General features: G+C 40.6%; 1 long non-coding RNA gene across 1 annotated transcript; it reads left to right on the top strand.

Annotated features, from left to right (window-relative positions):
- Positions 1–2,100: 2,100 nt before the first annotated feature.
- LOC138918499 (uncharacterized) lies at positions 2,101–13,419 on the top strand. The gene is made up of 3 exons (XR_011427939.1): positions 2,101–2,236; positions 8,793–8,937; positions 11,819–13,419. It is a non-coding gene; the product is annotated as an uncharacterized lncRNA (long non-coding RNA).
- The last annotated feature ends 393 nt before the right edge of the window (positions 13,420–13,812 follow it).

Below are 13,812 nucleotides of genomic sequence, written 5' to 3'. Positions count from 1 at the left end.
TCTGTTCACATATGTATCTATGCCTGGTACACCATCTCCAGTCCACTCCTCAGCATCACATCCAATAGATGTCCTTTCCCAGTGAGTTCTGAAGCCACTTTAACAGGAAGAAGTCCTATGTACATAAAGTCCGTTTGTTTATGTAAAGCTGTCTGACGTAGCTTCACATCGCCCTTGGATGATTGAAAGCCCCTATTATCACTGACAGACCAAGCTGCTGGTTTTGAAAGGTAATGAACTTCATTCCGTTGACACAAAGCCTTGAGGAGAAGGTCCTGGGAGATGAAAGCCTCGGGAACCTGGACAAGTTGTGAGCAGTTTCTGTTCCTGTGGCTACAGCCTAGCTCTAATGACTGGGAGAGCAGCTGCAGAGCCGCTTAATGGCCATGTCAGCTGGGCCTGCCCGGAGCAGTCCCAGCGCCTCCCTCCAGCCTCTAATGAACAGCGCTGCGGGCAGGTCCCGGTGATTCATCGGGCTCCTGCCTCATTAGAATGTCAAGCAAGGCTCAGCTGCCTCAAATCCCTTGTGCAAGTAGGCAGGTTGAAATTATAAATAAATACAATAGCAAAAGGTTAGTATATGTAAACTAACTTTTCTCCTGCCTCTGAATTGAGTTGGCTTTACTCTTTCTAGTATATGCATCATTTAGAACCAAGCTCTAGGATACAAGAAATCTAACTTAATTAACTTAAGTTACAACTGAACTTACTTTCTAGTTTGAGCCCACATTCTTTCGAGGTCTCCCACTAACCTTGTCCTGGGTTGGCATCTAGCTGATGAGGAACCTCTAATAGTGAGACACGGGAAGGGTCTGCTTATCAGGTGCTGTCACGCTCCACACTGCCAACCTCTAAGGAGTCTTTATTCTTGTCTCCTCTTCAAGTATCAACCAGTGCAGCTTCCTGTCCTCGTGGCAAGGCCTTTCAAGTATGCTAATAATCTGTGCTGTGTGTGGCTGGCTTCATAAATATTCTACTGCTCCCCAAACGCCCAGGCGAGGGGTCTCTGAGGCTGTTTCAGGCTTGTCTGCTGAGGCATCGCGTGCTGTAGGCATCTTGCAGCCTGCTCTATAATAGTGCAGGTTATAGATAAAATAATAGAAACCGATTCTGGCTGTTTAAACAGGAAAAGGAATGTATCAGAAGTTTAACATGTGGCACACAGAAGTAATAGGAAACTTGGAGATATACATGTAAGAAGATTGGCCCAAATCAGCAAAGGCAAGGCGGCAGGAACCACAGTGATGGGCACTGGCTGTGGAAGGACCTGGCTGGCTGGGCTATGTCATGTGCTCTTGCCCTGGCCGCAGAGATGGAGTATCTCCCTCTTTTGTCTTCTGTAACAGGAGTAAGAAACTACTGCTCTCCATATATACACACGGTGGGGGATTTCCCCCAAATCAGAAGAGGGTTTAGATGCTAGATAGGTAAGACATAATAAATGTCCATTCGAAACGCCATGCTAGGGGGGCTCAAATGATACCACTCAGGTGTTAAGCCATGGGTGGGCTCTCAGGCGATAAACCTGAAGGTAGAAGAAATATCTGTGTGCTGAGCTTGGGCCAATAATCCTGAGATAGCCTTGAAGAACCTACACAAACCTTTATATGAATCGAAGAACATTGTTATTGGTATAACCGAGAACAGCGTGGTTATGCCACAGAGAACTGGTGGCCATCTAGAGAACTTGAATGAGATGCAGGGGTAATACTAGTGATCTACATAGATCAACTGCTGGGGAGTAAGCAAGAATGCAGACATCATATCACAAGCCAGTAACAATATGGGACAATGACCAGAGGCCTTCCCTGCCCCAGCACCTCGGCACCACTTAAGTCCTACCCTGGGGACCCACAAGCAACACTAAGTAAACAAGAGACCCTGGAATGACTGAGATGTTTCTGCTCTCTATTGGAATAGGACACCAAAATAAAAATTGTCTAGTTAAAAACAAGAAAGAAAAAATTGAATTTTTTTTGCCCACCAGAATTTATGAACAGAAGATCATAATTATTTTATATTAAATCATCTACTTGAGGGGATTTGAAAGACAACTGCTAAAAGGGAAAGTGAATTCATGAAATGAAAGGCAGCAACTCTGTCTACTCACTGACTAGGAGAGGAGGAGGACGTGATCTGTGTGATGTAATCGCTGGTGGAACTCTTCGGGAGGACAGAGCCAGGAAAGGAAACGTGGATTTTCGCTCTCTGACAGAGGGAGGCCAGCTCTGATGAGGTGAGAGGGTTTGACTGAGAGCCATGCAGCGTTAAAATGCAGATGATACAGGCAAAGCGCTTCATCAAATCCAGAGATGCGAATTAACCTTTACAAAATGAATGGCTTCTTTAGAGCTGAATAAAAGTCCCAGTGAAACAGAAGAGGAAAATGCTGGAACCATGCTCTAAATCTGAGTGAGATAGTGACCTTTGCATTCTAATTGCTTGCAGCTATCTTAATATGACATTTGGCATTTTTTAACCTTGAAATTGAACATGATAAAATAACAAATTTTTAGAAAAAAATGTTGAGGTTAATAAGCTTCCCCCCAACAAAACTAGATTCCCTCTAGCTGAATAACATAACAAGACAGACTATATTTTGGCTATTTGACTTCTACCATGGTGTAGATTTTTAATTGGGGAGTGGTTCCAGACTATGAAACATGGCTTATTAAAAGGGCATTCATTGCCATTGCTTCACTGAAGAGACCAGGGTTTTGTGGCAGGGTAAATTTACCAGCTTCTTGTCATCATTCAAAGCTTTAAACTAGAGCCCATGAGGGACAGTGAAACGTATTAGAAGGAGCAGTAGACTCAGGATCAGAACTCCCAGGGTGCAGGGCAGAACAGACGGTTTAGTATCAGCGTGGCCTTAACCTCTTCTCCAAAATAAAATAGCGCTTGTCCAAACTATCTCACAGAATGGTCTGTGTGGATCAGTTGAACAGTGCTGTTGAAATGCTTGTAGCGTTAGCTATGCATAAAGAATTAAACTTAGAATAACTTGAATTCATGGCTTAGTAAAAAGAGCAAAGATTTGAATCCCAGCTCTGCATCTTACTAGCTGTGTGAACCCTCTGAATCTCACTTTCCTTATTATAGAAGGGGGTGATAATTGCTACATTATAGAGCTGTTGGTGAATATTAGAAATACAGAGATGAGCCTAGTTCACAAGCACATGTTTACCAAATAAATGCATAAATGTCCTAGGGTCGACCACATAATACTTTTTCTGTTGTATCTGAGGTGTTCCTTCCAATGCATAATTACGTGCTCAGGGCTTGCCTGGGGGTCAGACGAAATCCTCAGGCAAAGACTCTGCAATAGGCATGACAGTCAGACTGAAAGGGTGGCCCCGTGGGGTAGGAGGGTGATGGGTGACCCTTGCACCCTTAATGATGCTTTGCTTGTATTTTAGGGGAAAAGCTTACAGTGGAAACATACTTTCCATTTTAAAACCCTTGGTTTGGGGAGCTAGTGTGCTCTTTTCTTAATTCATCTGCTCACTCATTTAATTTTCATTCATTCATTATTCGTTCAAAAAATATATTGCAAGCCTTTGTCTTTTATATGAAGAATATTCTCCTTATATCCACTGGGAGGTTGTGGGTATAAAAGAAAATTAGACTAACAGCTAGAAAAAGCCAGTTAATTTACAAAATCAGAGCTTTTTAAAAATCACCAGATGGCTGAGTATGAAGAAAAAGAAGAAAAAAAATCCTCAGATGAACTACATTCCATAAGGTGACAAACTCTTCCTATAGAAGAGATCCATGGCTGCTTTCCTTGTTGGCAGTGTGATGAGAAGAGGAGGAATCCCTCATAGAAGGTGATACAGAGGAGCCAGGGGGAACTTTAACAAACTTTCAATGACTGCACGTGGGCTGGCATAAAATTAAAATTCCAAGATTAGGTTTCCACACTTACCCAAACTGAGCAAATGGGAATATTTGCCAAAGGCTCAGGCCCGGCCAGGGCAGGAGAGAAGCCCTCTTATGCATTCTAGATCTTCACTGAGCATGCTGCAGTCGCCTTCAAAGGCAACATCAGACAGCAGGGTGGGGAGAGGTCTTGCAAGGTGCAGAAAGCTAGAGAGAAAAAGAGAGTGGCCAGCAATCCAAAAAGCTGGCAGCTGAGCGGTAAAGCAGAAAATGGTTACTAGAGTTCGGTCGGGGTTCAGATCCCAAGCCTTCCTGATGGGAGAGTCCTGATCCCACCTTGAAAATGTTCGAAGGTGTGGTAAACTGCATGCAACTAAAGCTGCAGGAGAACCCAGACCCAGCTTAACTACAGAGTAAATTGACTTTGCACAACCCCTTCCCAGCACATACTAGTAGCTTATCAGGACTTTTTCCTGCTTTTTCTAGGGGTAAATGTCGTTTACAAGTCTCTTTTACTCATAAAGCCAAATATACAATAAAAAATTACAAGACGCATACAGGAGCAGGAAAGTGTAAATCGTGGTCAAAAGAGGAAATAGTCAGTAGAAGTAAACTAAGAGTGTGCCAACATGTTGCAATTATCAATAGGACTTTAAAATAACAGTAATAAAAATGTTAAAAGATATAGTGGAAAAAGTGAACGTGCTGAACTGAAGGGAATTTCAGCAGAGAGGAAGTATCAAAAAAAAGAGCTAATGAAAATGCTGGAAAAATGTATCATAAACGTAGAATTCATTTAATGGGCTTAACAACACACTGGTCAAACAAAGGTAAATTTTAGTAGCTTGAAAACTGATGAATGCAGTTATCCAACCTGAAACACACAGAGGTAAAATAGTAAGAAAACAGAACATAGCATCTGAGATACTGGGACAATAGTGAACGATCTATCATACATGTAATTTGTGTCCCAGAAGTAAATGAGAGAGAAAATGGGGGGGACACAAGTTTGAAGAGATAATAGCAAGAATTTTCCCCATTTTATATCCCATAGATTCAAGAAGTTCACTGAACCCTAAGTAAGAAAAATAAAAGAAAACCAAACTTTGGCACATCATAGTTAACATGCTGAAAACAAAGATGAAGAAACTGTCTTAAAAGCAGTCAGAAAAAGAAGATGCGCCATCTTCAAAGGAACAAAAATAAGATTTAGAGATGATTTCTTATAAACGATGGTGGCCTGAAGACAGTGGAACATCTCTAAAGTGCTAAGAGCAAAAGAAAACCCTGTCAACCTAGAATTCTATATCCAATGAGGTTATATTTAAAAATTAAGTAAAAAAGAAACATATTTTCATTCATACATATGACTAAGAAATGCATTGCCAGAAAAACTGCACTATAGATATTCCCAAAAATGTTTTTCAGGGGGAGAGAAAATGATACCAAAAGGAAGCCCAAATCTATAGGAAGAAATACAGAGCACTCAAAAAAGGGTAAATATGAGAAAAGCCATTAAAAATTGTTGAATAAAAATTATTAAAATAGTTTTAAAACTTTATACACATGCCACATATATATATACAGATACATATTTTTAAGAGATTATTAAAAGTTTAAAGCAAAATTGATAAAGCATTTTGAGTTTTATAATATATATAGAAATGAATTATAAAAAAAAAAGAACAAAAGCCAGGAGAGAGAAAATGGAATTAAACTTATAAGAGTCTACATTTTTTATGAAATGGTATAGTGTCATTTGAAGACACACTGTGAAAAGTTAAAGTTGTATATTGTAATCTCCAGAGAAAGCAGTAAGAAATAAACACAAAGAGTTATATCTAGAAGTTTCATAGAGGGGATAAAATGGGATAATAAAAAATATTTGATTGACCCCAAAGAAGGCAGAAAAGAGTGAATCAAAGAACCATGAACAGATGGAACAAATAGAAATCAAATATACTGACTGCATTAAATGTGAATGGATTAAACTGTAGTCAACATCAGTAATGATGAAAATAGCAACTAATATTTACTGAATGTTTATCCCATATGCCAGACATTCGGCTAATCCATTTAAATGCCTTATCTTGTTTACGCCTCACAATCACCCTATGGCCTGGGTGTTATTTGTATCCACATTAGGTACATGTGAAAACTTAGATTGAGTTTAGTCATTGTTCACTGTTACATATCTTCACGGGGCAGAGGCAGGATTCAAACCTAGGAAGTATGGTTTCTGAGCTTCTAGCACTTGGTTATTCTGAATATGACGTTGATAATGGATGATGGGCATGACTATGAGAAGACTATCATGGCCAAGCGTCCCTGTGGTAGTTGACATCCCATGAAAGGGAAAACACTGGGCATGATGATCCTTATTCCAGGGCAAATATTTATCTTGGAAACCCATAATAAAAATGTAAGCTGGTAAGTATATATGTATTTCAGAATGTAGTTTATAATAGTATTTATATTCATGGTAACATGACTTTAAGTTCAACCAATCCAGTGGCACTGTCCTCTAACATACAGCTCGTGTGACATTAAGGCTTCATTAACTCTACCTGCTCAGAATCTAATGCAGGCTAAGATACAGTGCCACATACCCTTGTAATAATTGGAAGAAAGAGTTTTGCTAGAGAAATTAACAAATGATTCAGAGGCCCCTTTGGTTTCCCTTTGCTGGGCCATGGACACATCACTGTGTGTGTACCATAATCACTCGCTCTGGGCCCTTCCCCTGTTCCTGGGGTTCTGGCTCCAGTTCTGTTGTAGCCTTCAAGTCGCTACTGTGGCTATGCAACCTATCCACTTGGGCTCAGCAGGACTTTGGGAGGTAGCCAGGCCATGATCTCAGAAAAGCCACCAGGCAGGCCTGGGTGTGTGCTGTGAGTGCCCTTGTGCAGGTGAGGGCTGGATGTGCTGCAAGGGAAAGTTCCAGGGTGTTGTCCAAAGGAGTGTGAGCAACAGGACCACTGCCGAAAGCAGGGAGGAAGTCAACTTCCTCTGAGGAAAAGCAGTATATTAGTCAGGGTTCTTCAGAAAAACAGAAGCAACAGAATGCGTGTGTGTATATATATATATAAATTAAGTATTATATATTACCTATAAATTATGTATATGTTATGTATACATATATATATGGATTTATCATAAGAAACTGACTCATGATTATATGGAGGCTGAGTTCTAGTCTGAAAGCCGCAGGCTCGAGACCCAAGAAGAGCCCACATTTCAGTTTGACTTCAAAGGCAGGAAAAGACCAATGTCCCAGCTCAACACTCACTCAAGAGGTATCCCCTCTTACTCAACCTTTTTATTCTCTTCAGATCTTTAATTGTTTGGATGAGGGCTACCCACGTTAGCAAGGCAGTTTGCCTCAGCCTACCAATTGGAATGTTGATCTCATTCAGAAACACACTCACAGACACACCAAAATAATGTTTCATCAAATGTCTGGGTACCTCGTAGCCCAGTCAAGTTGACACATAAAATTAACCAGAACAGAAGGAAGCCCTTTCTGGGGCTCCTGTGCCCTTGTCCTCAAGTAAGAAGGGGAAGGATGTTTAAGATCCTATCTTCTGGGCCTGCATGATTCTCTTACTGTTTTTATAGGAATTCTTTGATAAACATAAATGAAGCTATTTAACACATATAAATTCTGAAGCACACCAATAAAATGAATCACCCCCTCCCCAACAAATAACCAGTATAAATGTCATCTCATTCTAGATATGCATAAGTAAGCCCCTAATGTCATATTATGGGGGAAGAGAAGCATCACTGGCATTTCTCACATGAAGCTTCAAAAACCACAAAAATTTGGCTGTTTTGAATTAGGCATCCGGGTCAGACTGCCCCAGAAGATTAGAGAGTATTTGTTTAGACACATTAATGATAAACTGGAGCAGCTCTGTGGACACCAGCAGTTCACAGCATCAATGGTCATCTTTCTAAGCTAACTCCACGGGCAGCCATGTGACACCACATGGGCCTCCTCCCATAGCACTGCCTGGTGAATGTGCTACTCAGGTGGTTTCACTGGTCAAAGGTACCTCAGTGACCAGTTAGTAGATGTAAAGTGTTGGAACAGTGCCAGGCCACAGAGTAAACACTGTCAGTGCTTACTCTTACTATCACTATTTCACTATCGTTTTGCATAAATACCAACATTAGGCAGAGGAAAAGGCTCTGGCCAGTCTTCCTTATCCAGAATCTTCTCCTCCCTAGGGAAGAAGGACTGTCAGAAGACATGCAAATTGCCCCTATTTGAGGTAATTGTGAAGTTGGGGTGGCTGGAAAGAGAGGCGAAGCACCCCGTGAAGTTGTTTGCCAGCAGTAAGGGACAGTTTCCTGGGAAAGTCATGGCAATTAATAGCTATTTTCTCTGCCTACCCTGCGCAGTTAGTGAAAGCTTTCAAAGCAGCACAGAACACTGGCAGAGGCCAGAGACTCACAAAACGTTTACTGAACAGATGAATGAATTGAATGAATGAATTCTAAAGTATAAATAACAAATATTATAGTTTCCTAGCTTTCCTCCACACTCACCACCTCAGCTCAAACTGGAAACACAGGGAGCTTGAGACAGGACCAGGAATTTGAAATGGAGTTCCTTTAAGCACTATATTCAAGAGACAAGGGACAGGGCTGATTTTCCTGCAGCAGTGAAAATGTCCATCATGTCACATTTGTGATCCACTAACACTCTCTGGTTTCCAAAGGCCGCTGTGCTTCAATGACGCCACTCCCTTTTTAACACTGTTATTTTGAGAGTCCTCCCCGCCCCCCTCTCAGCTCACAAATATCTCTGGAAGTCACAGGGAGAGACTATTCTGGAAACTGCCTTTATCAAATGGTGATAATATAGTATGCTGCCCTATTTTTTAACCACTTTCTTATTTTAGAGCAGAATTTTTCAGATGGAATCTTGAAAACACTCATGAAATGCTGAACTGGAATTGTTCCTGACATGGGCAGACAAGCTAAGCGTTTGAGCATTTATCAGTTATCTTTTTCTGTGTAACAAACCTCCCCCAAACCCGAATGCAGGTCAGTACTCTGGGCTGGGCTCGGCTGCGTACTTCTGGTCTGGGTGGGGCTTGACTCTTCTCTCCTGGGCTCACTGATGTGTCTGATGGATCGGCCGGGGCTGGCTGGTTTACCATGGCCTCGGATGAGACAGCTGGATTGACAAGGGCCTCTCTCCATGAGGTCTCTCATTCTGGAGTAGTTTATTCCCAGGCTTTGTCACATGACAGTCACGGGGTTCCAAGAGCAGCAACAAAGCAAGCCTTAGCACACAAGCACTTCTCAAGTCTCTGTGTCGTATTTGCTACCATCTCATGGACCAGCTCAGAGTCAGTGTGGGAGGGGATTACCCAAGGGTGTAGATATGGAGAGGTACAAACAAATTGGGGGCCATTACCGGAACAATCTGTGCTTTAAAATGTGGTCTAAGACCTACAGGGATCCAGAGGCCCAGATTTGTCACTGTGAAGGCTTCTCATCAAAACCAGAAATATGACTCAGGAGCTTTCCTTCTGGCATTCAGATTCTCTTGCTTTCACCCCGACGCCTCCTCTCCGCCCCTCACTCCTGACTCTCTTCTCTGGCTTCGTCACTGCCTGCTGCCAGATATTTTTCTCTTCAGGCAGCCCTGCAAGTGCCTGGCAGGGATGATAAATGAGCCTGACTTCCTTGGTGACGTGACTGTCCAGAAACACAGCCTGGAGCCTGCACAATGCAGCAACTTCCACGCACAATGCAAATGCTGGAATGTGCTCTGGGGTTGGACAGAGGTCATTGCTGCAGGAACAAAATACCATTTGAGACCAGAATTCTAGGCTATAGACAAGTTTGCTTAATTAGAGGAATAAGCAAATAAGTACCCCAGGGTAGCTTCTGGATTATCTCAACAGACGAAAATGTGTAAGCGAAAAGGTTGCATGCAATTAAGCAAGATTCACTGTGATCTGGCTGTCTGGTTTAGTTCACTCAAATTATATATAAAGAATCAAAGAACCATAAAGGAAAGCAGAAGCACTGGTTGCCATTATAAATCTGATAAGTATCTTTGATCAAGGAAAGCTTTCTTACCAAACAGCCTCTGAGCTCCCGATTACCTGTGGATTTATTTGCAGGGAGAAATGAGCTCTCAGTAGTCCTCATTACTATCTTGCTAGATAAAAAGATCAACTAATCTATGAAAAGTGCTGGTTTCACATGGTATAGTAAAGATAAAATAAGACAATATAGACCTTGCCCTTGCAGAGCTCTCTCATGAGCAGATCACATTGGTATAACGAAAGTAGACAGGTATGATATTAAAAACAACAATAATAAAACACAATATTCAGCATCAACTAGGTACTAGACATGTAGTGGGTTCTTTACACATATTATTTAGTTCAGTACTTAAAACCAGTGATGAGGTGGTTATTGCCATCTCAAATTGCCAAGGGAAAAAACAGGTCTCTAATAAGATCTACAAATACACAAGGTCATAAAGCTGGAAATGTTTAAGTCCTGGGCTCAAATTCAGGCCTGAGTTTGACTCCAATCCTTTCACTACAACACACCATCTCTTGCAATAATAAGTGGTCAGAGAAGGCAAAGCAAATATTTCAGTAACACTCACTCAACCATTGACTGAGTGCCGGCCTTGTGCTGGGCATGGATGCTGGAGATGTGAATAGAGAGCCAATCCTTAAGAATTTCACCATCTAGTGAGAGGGACAGACATGCAATAAGGTGTTATCAGTGCAAGCCTTTGTCCGTGGTGGGTGGCTACACATAAGGAAGATGCCAGAGCAGACACAAAGACTAGCATAGACCAAAGAGTTTGTTTTCCCTTCCGACTTCCACCCCAGCTACTTCTTCCAGCCATTTCTGTCATACAGATATGGTATTTCCTTCCAGGGAAAGCCTTAGGGTCGCCAACTGTGTCACAAAAGTATGAAACTAGAGTCATAGTTCTTGCTACTATTGAAATCAACAGAAAGAGGCAAGAGAAACCACAGCCATGGCAACTACTTTTAAGAAAACTTCTAGCTCTAAATTTATTCTATTTTTAAAAGAACTTTAATAACTCATTTCATTTGATTCTTTTACTATCTCTCCGGTGTTATCACCAGTTTGCAGACAAAAAAACAAACAGAGAAAGGCTAAACTTCTCAAGGTAACTGCATTAGTTTGCTGGGGCTGCCATGATAAAATGTCAGAGACTGGGCAGCTTAAACAGCAGGAATTTATTTTCTCACAGTTTCGGAAGCTGCAAGTCCCATATCAAGGCGCCCGCAGGGTTAGTTTCTCCTGAGGTTCCTCGCCGTGCTTTTCAGATGGCCACCTTCTCTCTGTGTCCTCACCAGGTCTTTCCTCTCTGCTTGTGCATGTCTGGTGTCCCTCTGTGTTCTAATCTCCTCTTCTTATAAGGACACAAAACATACTGAATTAGGGTCCACTCTAATGACCCCATTTTAACTTAATTGCCTCTTTAAAGGCCCTATCTCTAAATACAGTCACATTCTGAGGTACTAGGATTTAGGGTTCAGCATCTGAATTTCCGGGGGACACAGTTCAGCCCATAACAGTAACCCAGATGTAGAATGTTGGAACCAGGATGTAAGACATCTCTGATTCTATCTGAAGATGTTTACTCATTCAGGTAAAACTCAGTTATCTTCTCTTCTCTGAATGTGCTGACTACTTTCCTCTAATCTTGGTTTATCTTGTACTGTAGCTTAACTGAAAAGACTTAGACCATCCTTCCTTCCTATTTGTGTGTAAAAATACACCCATTTCGTGGCACAGTTGAAATGGTACTTTTTTTGTGAAGACACCTGACTCTGTAGTTGGAAATAATAATTTCCTCATAAGAATCCCCATTAGCATTTCTATTATCTTACAAGACTTTCAACTTTATCCTTTTTAGAATGAAGATGTTTCATCTCTCTTGTTCCAAACTTATAAACTCTCAACTATATTTTTCCAAGCTTTTTTTGAGTGTATGCTCTGAGGAAGACATCGTCCTTGATGTTATAGTGAACAAGACACATAAGATCCCTCTGTTCTGGAACTTTCATCCTAGTTTGGAAACAAACAATGCACAAATAAGTAACTCAGTAAACTAGACTATTTTAAATAGTGGCAACTCATGAGAAGAAAATAAAACAGAGGAAAGGAGTAAAGAATGGTTATAGGTGGGGGTGAGGAGTCCAGTTCCATTGGCCAGGGAAGAGCTCTCTGAAGAGATGTTTTAAGCTGAATCTTAAATGATAAGAAGACGTCATCCACGTGAAGCCTGTGAAGAGTGTTCCTGGTAAAGCAGCAGCAAGTAAGAACATTCTGAAGTGGGAAAAAGCTTGGTGTGTTTAAGGACAGAAATACGTGACTGCAACAGAGCAAGTGAGAAGGTCAGAGAGAAAATTTAGCAGGCATCAGACACCTTGGTCCTGGGGGGCCACAGCAAGGGTGCTGAATAGCGTTCTTCATATAATGCGAAGTACCTCTTGGATGGAGTAGATGTTTAACAAATGTCTTCAATTATTAATTCAATTAAGCCTGCCTAGGATTTCACTGTTCTTGTAATCTATGTGAATGAATCTATACGAAAACAAAGGAATAATGATCAATACCTCCTTCTGACTTGTTTCACTTACACACTTTAGATGTTTACCCATTTATCAGGATCTAGATCAAATAATTTCCCATGTCTTCTGCAGAGTCTTGTTTTTTTAATAAGTAATTTAACGTCATTACATCTTTCTTAATTAGCTGAAGATTTTAAGATAGCAATGTCTTAATGATATTAATCCTCTTAAGTTAACAATAAAATATCTCCTAAATACTTGATGGCAACTATTAGGTTCCTCTTTAGTACAAGATATAAGTGCATGATTTCATGCAAAACTTTTTCATACCTAGAATAGCTGATGTGATTATCCGTCTTAGAATTGAAATATCTTTGGTACTTGATATGACCTTCATTTCAGGCTGGGCTGAAATTCTGTTAAGGAGGGGAATGGGGATGCAAAAGGACTATTTTGAGGCAATAAATAGCATCTTTTTTAGTCTCTTAAACACAAGATAAAATACAGTGTGCAGCAGGTGTGTAGCTCTCTTCACAGTACAAATAAAGCTAGAGGAAAGTCATTTCCACATTGAAATTGAGATGATTCATCATTTTTCTCTTCCATGAAACTCATAGAAATATTTTGCCTTGAATATCTTCTCTAAGCAAAGCGACAACGTTTGTAACGACTAAGAGTCTTGGAAAAGAAGCACATTTGTTCTGAAAATTAGAAACATATCTTCATCCATTCACATTTCCTGAAAGAAGGAAATCTGTATGTTATCTCTACTTTATTGTTCTTAGCACAGAAGTCCTTTTTTTTGTATCCAGCAAATAAAACTGAGTAGAGGCAAAAATGTGAGATTTAAAGGACGCTTGGTTTTAGAATTTCATTTGAATTCTTTAAAAGTACAGATATGGAAATATGTTAAATAAAATTGTACTTTATTTACATTCTTTAATCAATTGCTTCTATTTGTTATTTCCACAATTTAACAATTCTCTTTGGATGGAACAGGGTAAGAATAGGATGATCTCTTTTATTATGGGTGGTGCTGAAGCAACCAAATTAATGCATCACCATTTAAGTTGGCCAGCGTTCTTTGAGCAAGTGGAGATTGCTTCCCATAAAACATCACAAAATATACAATCAGATTAGCAAATTAAGGGCACATGTGAGCAGATGGTGCTAATTTTGGTTACTATTTCATACATCTTGCTATATTTAACAAATCTGGCCACCTTGCTTCTCTTTGTTAATACCTTTCCCATGTGCAATTCAACTTATTTGTTGGGACCACCTCATCTCAATTTGCCCACATCTACCAATACCTAATTATCTGCCACTGTCTGGG

The sequence above is a fragment of the Equus caballus genome, chromosome 17 (assembly GCF_041296265.1).
Source record: "Equus caballus isolate H_3958 breed thoroughbred chromosome 17, TB-T2T, whole genome shotgun sequence".
In the NCBI taxonomy this organism is placed as follows: domain Eukaryota; kingdom Metazoa; phylum Chordata; class Mammalia; order Perissodactyla; family Equidae; genus Equus; species Equus caballus.
The sequence above is the reverse complement of the archived record's forward strand: the minus strand, read 5'-3'. Positions and strand labels throughout refer to the sequence as shown.